This window comes from Peromyscus leucopus, chromosome 6 (assembly GCF_004664715.2).
Source record: "Peromyscus leucopus breed LL Stock chromosome 6, UCI_PerLeu_2.1, whole genome shotgun sequence".
Classification (NCBI taxonomy): Eukaryota; Metazoa; Chordata; class Mammalia; order Rodentia; family Cricetidae; genus Peromyscus; species Peromyscus leucopus.
In genome coordinates this window covers 8,301,348-8,312,726 of record NC_051068.1, presented here as the reverse complement: position 1 = coordinate 8,312,726, position 11,379 = coordinate 8,301,348, and the positions used below count along the sequence as shown (strand labels likewise).

Genomic DNA, 11,379 nt, shown 5'->3' with positions numbered 1-11,379 from the left:
GTTGAGCTATCTCTGGAGCCCTGGTTTTTCCACACAGACTCTCAGTGTGGGGTGGGGTCTCGTGATGAGATGATGATGAGCCACTCTTGTGTGGGTTACAATGCTGCAGTGATTGCATGAGCATCATGTCCAGGAGACCCCATTTCTCAGCATTCCACCCCAACCTGTGGCTCCCGTATTCTTTCCACCTCTTCTTCTACGATGTTCCCCCAGCCATAGGCTGATACAGGCGCCCCACGTAGGGCTCCACAATCACTTACTCTTGACACTGATCGTTATGAGTCTCTTTATTAACTGCTTCACACTGCAAAAGGAAGCTTCTCTGATGAATTCTGAGTTCAGCACTAATGTATAGGTATAAAAGTAGAAAGTAGTGTGAAGCCATGTCCTGTAGTAAAATAACAGTAGCAGGTTCTCCCCTAAAGCCTACAACCTTTCCAACTGCAGGATCATTACCAGGTTGCAGCACCAGGTGCTAATTTTGTCTGTGGAGTGGGCCTCGAATCTGATCAGGAAGCAGTTGGATGCCCTCAGGATAGTTATTCCACTATTACCCCCATGAGCGTACATTGCCAGGTAGTAGTTTGTGGGATGCACAGCTGAAAAGCACTGTTGATGAGTTTTCTCCCAAAGAAGCATCCATACATAGCTCCTTTGGGCATCATGAAAGCTAGCTAGCAGGGTGAAAACTTCCAGCTCAGATCCAGCTTACGTTCAATGTCCCGCACCTCAACAGTAAGGGTAGCAAGCTATCAGCATGGCTCACTCCAGGTCTAAGGCCTCAAAATAAAGGAAGCTATCAGTCTAAAACTCAGTCTAAAGTTGAAGGCCCAAGGGTTCTTAGAGCTCATTGTGAGTCTGGCACACCCTCCCAGCCACACTTGGTGCGGAAGATCACAATCATGTTCATTAGATGCCAAACCAGAGGAATATGTTCAGTAGTTAAGGAGACATTGAGAGTAATTGATGGGAATACTGAGGATAATCATGCTATAATAGCAGCCTGAGTATACTTTCATCTAACCAGGTTCACACCATGTCAGCCACCTTTGAGTGGACGTTAGCTTGGAACAAATCTCTTCACTTCTATTGCCCATCCATACTCAGCACCCTTAAATTTCTTTGTTAACAATTCTCCACCCATGTTCCTTCCAAGTCTTTGATTATCCCTCCAACCTTTGGTTACAGTCCATAAGTCAGTCTATAATCATGCACCAGGTCATTTCTTCTTCCAAGTCAAGGAAACAACCTTGAAGCAGTGCCCAGCTGGAAGAGTCCCTTCATGGTGATCCTGCAGGAGTCTTAGTTTCTTGGTTTGTTAGATAAGAAAGTACCATGACAAAAGCAGCCTAGGGTAGAAGGGGATTATTTCAGCTCATAGTTCAGTTACAGTGCATCATTGTGGAAACATCAAGGCAGTTTATCACATCCAGTCCAGAAACACAGAGGGGGGAATATGTGCTCCTGCTCGGCACCCTTTCTCCATTTATACAAACCACGATCCCAGTCAGGGAATGGAGTCTCCACAGTGGGTAGATCTTCCCACCTTAATTAATATCATCTCCATAATCATCTACACAGGCATGCCCAGAGGTCCATTGCAGGCGATTCCAGAACCTGTCAAGTTGATAATTGACACTATTACAACAGGTGACCTTCAGCATTGCCGCCGCTTAGGCAGTGCCTGGGTACATGTGGTCAGACCATGTATGAAACTGACCTGGCTCTTCTTTTTCTCTGTCAGCTGACTATATGAATGCCCCTCAGGTGCATGCTGGAAGAAAGAGGCAGCAGTGAGGATCCTGGGAATTTGGACCACTTTTTCATGTGACTTACTTTTCCTTTGGAGCATCTTTGTGCTCAAATCACTCAAATACTGTTTCTCTTTGAAGATGATTGGTACAATTATCATGGTTTGGGTTTTTATTGCTGTGAAGAGACACCATGACCATGCAACTCTTATAAAGCAAAACATTTAATTTTTGTGGCTTGCTTACAGAGGTTTAGCCCATTATTGTCATGACAGGAAGCAAGCCAGTATGCAGGTAGACATGGTGCTGGAGCTGAGAGTCCTTACAACTTGACCCAAAGGCATCAGGAAGTGAACTGTCTCACTGGGTATGGCTTGAGCATATATGAGACCTCAAAAGCCCACTTCCACAGTGACACACTATTGGTGAAATTAGTAAGGAGATTTATTTAATGGCGTAACCTACAAATGAAGGAATAGGTAGGTTGAGGGTTCTGGGAAAGACACAGCAGTAGTCCGGCGATGTTCTCTGGAGAACTCTCCTCATCCACCTCTAGCGTCCGGGCTCCCAGAAGCAAGAGAGAGCAGCATGTCCTGATTTCTCCAGTCTTCAGGCCCTCCCTTGGCCCTGCCTTGTGGGCATGATAGTTACCAAAACCTCAGTGGGGGTTGGAATTTCCAGACCAAAGCTGGAATGGCTACCCACTACAACACACTTCCTCTAAAAGACCACACTTATTCCAACAAAGCCTCACCTCCTAATAGTGCTATTCCCTTTGGGGGTCATTTTCTTTTAAATCACCACATTCCACTCCCTGTTCCCCAAAGGCTTGTAGCCATATCATATTGCAAAAACTCATTCAGTCCAACTTCAAAAGTACCCATAGTCTATAACAGTCTCAAACTCATTTAAAAGTCCAAAGTTCAAAGTCTCTTCTGAGATCCATGCAATCTCTTAACTGTAATCCCTTGTAAAATCAAAATCAAAAAACAGATCACATACTTTCAACACATAGTGCCACAGGATATACATTACTGTTCCAAAACACAGGGAAGGGAGCATAGTGAGGAAATACTGGACTAAAGCAGGACAGAAAACTCCAAACTCTGCATCTCCATGTCTGACACACGTAAACATTCTTCAGCTCTCCAACTCCTTTCAGCCTTGCTGACCACAATATATTTTTTTCTCTTGGGCTGGTTCCATTCCCTGTTGGCAGGTTTCCTCAGCAGGTATCCCATGGCTTTGGCATCTCTAACATTTTGGGGTCTCCAAGGCAATACAGGCTTCACCTTCACAGCCTCATGAAGTGGCCTCTCTAAGCCTCCATGCAAGGATACCCCAAGGACACTCTTGATACCTCAGTGGCTTTCCTTAGCCACAGAGGCATGTTTTTGATGTTTCCATCACTGCCTAAGCTTGGCTGTCCTTGAACTTGCTCTGTAGACCAAGCTGACCTCAAACTCAGAGATCCTCCAGCTTCTGCCCTCTGGAGTGCTGGGATTTAAGGCCTGTACCACCACACCCAGCTCTAAGCTTTTCTATAATTCCTTTTCAGAAGTTGGAAACTCAGCTGAGTGGACTCTTACCCTGAGGTCACCAATCCCTTTATTCCACTTCTTAGTCTGTTTATCTCCTTGAACCACCGGACTCGGCTCCATTCCACTTCCTGGTGCTCTTTTCTCCTTAGATTTTACATTTTGTGATTTACCCTGCTCAGCTTGCTCCTTTTCATTATAAATCTTCATTAGAGTTACCATTAATAATCAGAGTCTATCCCAGGCTGTCTTGAGATTTCCTGTGCCAACAGAATTTATCCAAAACTCTTTACTTTAGTCTCAGACAGACTCTTCAGGCAAGGGCAAAGAGCAAACAGACATTTTAGACAGGGGCAAAAAGCAGCCACTTTCTTCACCAAAATATTACCAGAACAATCTCCAGGCAACATACTAAAATTCTTCTCCTCTGATACCTCTTGAGCCAGCCCCCACAGGTGAAATCACTCTTAGCACGCCTGCCTTCCATGCTCCTACTCTATGGCCCATTAAGCAGTGTTTTCATGACTGGCAGCTCACGTTGCATGCTGACTATGACCCATGGGAAGTGTTCAGGCTCTTCTAAGGCCCAGCAGCAAGCAAAGTACTATTTCTAAACAGAAGGAGAAGAAGAAGGAGAAGGAAAGTTAACTACATAGGATGGAATGGTTTTGCTGCAAAGTCCTCAGGTCCCCTGCTGCATTTCTCCTATGGGGACACTTCAAAGACTCCAACCAGCATTCTTCTGTCTTTGACTTCAAGGATCTGCTAGATGCTATACCTCAAGTGACAGTGAATTTCACCTAGAAGCCTGCCTAGCAGAACCTTGCTTTGTCCTGGGCCTCACTCAGAACTAAGTCTTTTAATTCACAGGGCAACATACACAAATGGAGAATGTGCTACCTTTAAAATCCATCCAAAGGGGCCACAAGGTGCAGTGGCTCCCTCTTGGTTGCTGGATGGTCCAGATACAATAATGAGGTCCGCACTCTTGAAAGCCCCTCAGTGTGCCCTGAACCACTGCACCTCCAGAATCTCACTGAGAGGGAAGTCTTGAATTTTACTTGGATATTTTTTCCCATCCTCTGACACATAGGTTTTCACTGTAGTTCCAAATGCTAAGATTCCCAAAAAGCCTAAGATTCCCAAAGATCAAACTTCTAAAAATGTTATTCTGAAAAATAACAGTTTAAGAACTTGTTAAAATATATTTGGGTTCATTTTTAAAAGGTGGGAGTGTTTGAAATATATATATATATATAATGATCGAATACTTTCAGGGTTGTGAGACCTTTTGACATGAAGACATATTGTCATCTATGAAGTTCATACCTGAACTGTGCAATTGAGTCACAAAGAACATTGCAAAAATATCTCAAATTTTAAAAAATAAGCTTATGGGTTTGTGTTGGACTGCATTCATAGCCGTGCTTGGCTATGCATGGCCCGTAGGCTGCAAGTTGAGCACACCTACAAAGCACTGTGAACAATAAAATGGAAAGCAGCGACACATTGCAAGTACAAGCACTCTCCTGCCCAAGGCAGTAGATGTGAACAAGCAAACTATTATCTAAACGAGGAGGTCAGAAAGCAAGAGCAGCTGGAGTGTTGCCTTAACAGATAGAAGCATGTATTGCTCTCGCAGAAGCCTGGAGCTCCTGGCACCCACCTTCCCTGCCACTTCCTGTCAACAGAGGTCATCTCTGCGCCCCTTCTCTCTCCCTTCCCCCCAACAAACGCCCCAGTGAGTTCTGTTGTATGGTGTGATTTGTGGTGGGCTCCAACCCGCTAAGGTTGCCTTCTGCTATTTTTAAACTACAACACCTAGTAAAATGAACCAACACATATCTATATGGTTATTAATTGTGTGCACCTAGGTTTATAACTGTGACCATCTGAATTACCATGTTAGACAACCTAAGTTTTTTAATAAGACTGATTTTAAAATGTGAAAGTTGCCTTACACATGCAGCTGCCCAATGAGCAGAGATCTCAAGACATTTTAATCTTTCTTCAAAATGTGCAAAACAAAACAAAACAAAACAAAACAAAACAAAAGGCATCTGTCACTTTTTAAGGGAGTCTCAATATTTTTTTTTCAAAGAGTAGACTGGTCATTTTGTTGTATTTATTTAGTCAGGGGCATGTGCATGCCATATTGCCTGTGTGGAGGTCAGAAGACAAATGGCAGGTATTGGGTCTCTTCTTCTTCTACCATGAGGGTCCTGGGAATCCAATTCAGGTCATCTGGCTTGTTGGCAGTCACCTTTGGCACACTGATGTGCGTATGTACCATGTATGCCATACCATGCTACACAGTGGCCTCTGAGTATTGATGGTATGAAGGTATGGGTGAGTCCATGTCTGAAGTCCTCGGGACCAGGGACACCCATGATAAAATGATGAGTCAGTGCTGAAAGCCTCAGGACCAAGTCGTGGTGGTTCTGGTGGCACTGCTCTACACTGGAGTCCAGATGCTGGTTGGTGAGCCTCGAGTTCTGATATCCAAGGAGGAGAAGATGGGATGCTAACTGGTCTCCCAGGTCGTGGGGAGACCAGTTTATCTGTTGTATTTTAAAAAACAGCAAGGAGGACTCATACCATACAACAGGTCCTACCTGGGAGGTTTATTGATGGGAGGGGAGAGAACCAGAGACCGGTCCCTGGGGATGAGAGGGAAGGAAAAGCAAGAGATGGAAGGTGTACAAGGCCCACCTTTTATAAGGAAAGTAACGAATACACACAGGATGCTCTTAGTGGCTGCAGCTGAGGTTGTATCCTGTCAGGACCCTAAGGGCAGGCTAGTACAGATGCCTGATGCTAATAGGCATTTATTTATTTATTATAAAAAGGTGAGGAGTTAGAAAGAGGTAGCAGGTGAGGCCGGGATGAGGACGCCGTGTTCTCAAAACTGCTTCCTACTGACCTGGGGGCGTTGGTCATCTTTGGGGACCTGAGAAAGCTAGGGTGCATGTCCTGGGGTAGCTGGCTGTTCCACTTCACTGTCCCGGCTCTGTGGAACTGTCTGGTGCTGCTTGGACCTGGCAAGATGTTGTTCGAGGTAGATCCAAGTCGAATTCCTGGAGCTCACAAGAACTTTGAGTTTACAAAACAAGATAAGTTTTAGACACATTAGAAAGCAGCCAAAGGGACTTTAAAATCCTGAACTTGTGGCTATGATACTATAGGGGTGGAGTATAGTGTTTACTCTGCCAGAGCTAGACTAATATCCATCAATTAATGTCAAGGTTGTGAACAGTAACATAGCAAGAGAGAAATCTGGAACATGTTTCATTCTTTTATACATCTCGGATCACTTTCTTCTTATCAGCACTTAAGCTTTCCTAGCTTCACATAAACAAGCCTTAAAGCATCTGGTCCTTTCCCATCACAACAGCAGCATCCTGACACCCTCTTTCTATCCCATGTACCAGGAGACACAGGTGGTTGATTACTGAGGGCAGACATAGTAAAAAGTTACATTGAGATCTGTTCTGAGTTTATCTCTTTTCTGATCTGGTAAGAACCAGAATAGCCGTTCCATGGGTGAAAACAGAACAAGTATGTAGCAAACTGATATAGCTGTTTCCTGAGGAGGCAAGGAAAAGTGACGGGGGAAAGATCCCCAGGGCCTAATGGGAACAGGAGAAAAGGGCCTGTAAGCAGGGACTGTGAGAGCAGAGGCCAGCATTGCCCTGGATAAGCCATGGGGACCTCTGCCCAAATGCCCAACTCTGGGAAAGGACCTTCTCAGGGACCAGAAGCTCCATTATAGGATATATATCTTGTTTATCTAATACCTTATTTATCAAACATGTAGCCACTTATTTAAATTCTCTAGAAGCTTGGTGTCGAACACTTGGCAAAGACACAAGCATAAATCTCTAAGTTAGCTTTTGTTAATCTAAATAGATCTTTATAACTTTAAATTTTTATTATCATATAGAGTATATTATAAACCAGAGTGAATCAGATATAGCTTTACATTTCTATCATTATACAAAAAGTCCACACTAATCCAAATATTTGAGGCTTGTTTCTTGATTACTCTAGAAGGAGATAAAATGAACAGAAAGCTCTTAGGACTAAGAGGTGTACTCTTTAACCTTAGTAAAAGATGGCTGCCAGCCATGTGGCTGCTTGTATCATGATGAGGTCACCAGCTGAGATGGAGTAGAGCCACATTTGTGCTCTTTAGAACATGTTTTTCTAAACAATAGTTACATGCACATATACACAGAGTTGAATCCAAGTTTCATACACATACATGCAGAATTAAACCCCACTTACATTTACACATATAGGGTTAAATCCAAGTCTCTCTCTCTCTCTCTCTCTCTCTCTCTCTCTCTCTCTCACACACACACACACACACACACACACACACACACACACACACACACACTAAACAGCAGTTGAATAAATTAATAAAAAAAGGAAAAACTGGTGAGTGCTAAGCAAGACAACGCTGGGTTTTCCATCTCTGACTCCCACATTGCAGCAGACCTAGACAGGACATTTAGAAAGAGAAAGTAGACAGACAGAAGCAGGTCTTGGAGCAAAGAAAAAGGAAGCAAAGAATTCTTTCTTGGTTCCCTGACTGCCTGATCTAAGGAATAGAGGCCAGTCTCACATCCAGGGGAATGGACAGAGGCAGGCAACTCCACCAGAGAATGGAAGGCAAAGCTGTCGGTGAATGAGAAAACAGATTTGTTGCAGGTGGAAGAGAACAGATCTGCTGCAGGTGGAGCAGGCAGATAAGGTCACAGCGTGAAGTGGGTACCTGTGGTGGGCCCTGCCAAGGTGTGCTGCTGTGGATATCGCTCTGTATGCTGTGAATGTGTTGCTCTGATTGGTTAATAAATAAAGTGCTAACTGGCCAGTAGCCAGGCAGGAAGTATAGGTGGGACAAAGAAAGAAGAGAATACTGGGAACAGGAAGGCTGAGGGAGGAGACACCATCCAGACACAGAGGAAGCAAGATGTAAAAGTACCAGTAAGCCACGAGCCACATGGCAAGGTATAGATTTATAGAAATGGGTTAAGATGCCTTTCCTGTTCCGCCTTACGCCAAGTGGGCTCATGGACCAGCGAGATGCAGTAGGTTTTTGCCCCCCCCCCCAGGTCGCAGACAGCTGCTCCGCGGCTGTCATCATGCCACAAAATGAATATATTGAATTACACCGTAAACGCTATGGATATCGTTTGGATTACCATGAGAAAAAGAGAAAGAGAAAGTCGGGAGGCCCATGAACATTCAAAGAAGGCAAAAAAAAAAAAAAATGATTGGCCTGAAGGCTAAGCTCTACCACAAACAGCGCCATGCCGAGAAAATACAAATGAAAAAGACTATTAAGATGCATGAAAAGAGAAACACCAAACAAAAGGATGATGAAAAGACCCCACAGGGAACAGTGCCTGCCTATCTGCTGGACAGAGAGGGACAGTCTAGAGCAAAAGTACTTTCCAACATGATTAAGCAGAAACGGAAAGAGAAGGCAGGAAAATGGGAAGTCCCTCTACCCAAAGTTCGTGCCCAAGAAGAAACAGAAGTATTGAAAGTTATTCAAACTGGAAAAAGAAAAAAGAAGGCATGGAAGAGGATGGTTACTAAAGTCTACTTTGTTGGTGATGGTTTTACAAGAAAACCTCCTAAATATGAAAGATTCATTAGGCCAATGGGCCTGCGTTTCAAAAAAGCCCATGTCACACATCCTGAGCTGAAAGCTACATTTTGCCTGCCAGTACTTGGTGTGAAAAAGAATCCATCATCCCCATTATATACAACTCTGGGTGGGATCACCAAAGGTACAGTTATTGAAGTGAACGTGAGCGAGCTGGGCCTTGTGACACAAGGAGGCAAGGTTATTGGGGACAGTATGCCCAGGTTACCAACAATCCGGAAAACGATGGGTGCATAAATGCAGTCTTGCTGGTTTGATAGTGACTTCTACTGAAGACTACCCACCTTTAGCAAGACACCATCACTGTGGTTTGTGACTACTACCAAGCTGTCCCCCCTCTGCAGTCATGAAGGGGTATTTATTACATTGGAAAGAAAAATAAAAACTGCTCAGTTGTACAGTTAAAAAAAAAAAAGAAAAGAAATGGGTTAAGATGTAAGATCTAGCTAACAAGAAGCCTGAGCAATTAGGGTATACAGTTTTAATTAATATAAGCATCTGTGTGTTTATTTGGGTCTGAGCGGCTGCAGGAGCCAGGTGGACACAGGAAAACTCCAGCTACATATGCCACTAAGCAAACACGCCACACACAACAGAGTTAGTACGAGAGGTTTACTGGGAGGAGGAGAGCTGAAGAATGGAAGAGTGAAAGTCTGCATCAGAGTGGGGACTTGAGAGAGACAGGCAGACAGGAGGAAGAGGAGAGAGAGAGAGGAGGCGAGAGAGGGGATGAGAGGCAAGGAGAGGAGGAAGAGGAGAGAGAGAGAGAGGAGGCGAGAGAGGGGATGAGAGGCAAGGAGAGAAGGAAGAGGAGAGAGAGAGAGGAGGCGAGAGAGGGGATGAGAGACAGGCGGACAGGAGGAAGAGGAGAGAGAGAGAGGAGGCGAGAGAGGGGATGAGAGACAGGCGGACAGGAGGAAGAGGAGAGAGAGAGAGGAGGCGAGAGAGGGGATGAGAGGCAAGGAGAGGAGGAAGAGGAGAGAGAGAGAGAGGAGGCGAGAGAGGGGATGAGAGGCAAGGAGAGAAGGAAGAGGAGAGAGAGAGAGGAGGCGAGAGAGGGGATGAGAGACAGGCGGACAGGAGGAAGAGGAGAGAGAGAGAGGAGGCGAGAGGGGATGAGAGACAGGCGGACAGGAGGAAGAGGAGAGAGAGAGAGGAGGCGAGAGAGGGGATGAGATGCAAGGAGAGGAGGAAGAGGGGAGAGAGAGAGAGAGAGAGAGAGAGAGAGAGAGAGAGAAAGAGAGAGAGAGAGAAGAGGCGAGAGAGGGGATGAGAGGCAAGGGGAGGAGGACGAGGCAAAAGACAAGGCAGAGAGAATGAGCTCTGCCTGGCAGGCATTTTTAAGGATGCACATGCCATGGAAAAGGACCTGGAGACGGTGATGAGGCAACTGCTTTGGCAGAGGCTGGGCAAGGGAAATGCAGCTTAACAGGCTTCGAGGCTAGCAGGGGCTGAGCAGAGCAGGAAGAAAGAACAGAGAGAAGGACTTGGAAACAGCTTGAAAACAGGGTACCCTTCCATCTATTGGAACTGACAGAAGTTGCAAAGGCCCCATGAAATACCAGGATATGAGGTGCCAGTAAGAGGCCATTTGAAATGATAGGCTTAGCCCCTAAGTCTGGTGGTAGGTATGGTGGTAGGCACATTTTCCATGAGTCAGGTAGAGAAGATCCAGGGGCTGGAATCTTTAGTGTCTCAAACATTCGGAGAGGACTGACAAGAAGGCACAGGCTTCTCAGTGGACCATCATCCAAAAAAGCTAAGAGCCTGAGTGAGACACAGACACCTGGTACCAGGACTCTGAGAAAAGCCGGAAGACGAGGACTGTGCTTGAGAAACAAAGCCTCATTCACAGGAAATGGCCGGAAGTGAAGAAGGGGGCTTGCCGTTCATCAGTGTCGGATGGAGAGTCCCAGTGATCCGTTAGGTGGGAAAGTAGAGCTGTCTGTCACATGTGGACCAGGTTCCAGAGGCCCAGCACATCTCAGACTCCTAGGAGAGCCTGTCCCAGTCACGGCACCAAATGTATTTTAAAAACAGCAGGAAGGAGTCATGCCATACAACAGGGCCCATGTGGGAGGTTTATTCAGGGGAGAGGCAAGAAGGGGCAGAGACCAGTCCCTGGGGATGAGAGGGAAGGAAGAGAGAGAGACAGGAGGTGGGCAAGGCCGCCTTTCATAAGGAAACATAGAATGTGCACAGGAGGTGCTTTTAGTGGCTGCAGCTGAGGATGCATCCTGTCAGGACCCCAAGGGCAGGCCAGTACAGATGCCTGAATGCTAACCTCACTTCAGTATGCCAATTCTCTGTGATTGCCACATTGAAGGTGTATCTTCTCCACTTAGTCAAGTCAAATCCTTACATGGATTTCCTGGGGAAATTGTAAGAGCCAAAGTTACATTTTAAGTTT

At 45.5% G+C, this 11,379-nt stretch overlaps 1 pseudogene; it reads left to right on the top strand.

Moving 5' to 3' along the window:
• Window positions 1–8,293: 8,293 nt before the first annotated feature.
• Window positions 8,294–9,348, top strand: LOC114697555 (annotated as a pseudogene).
• The last annotated feature ends 2,031 nt before the right edge of the window (window positions 9,349–11,379 follow it).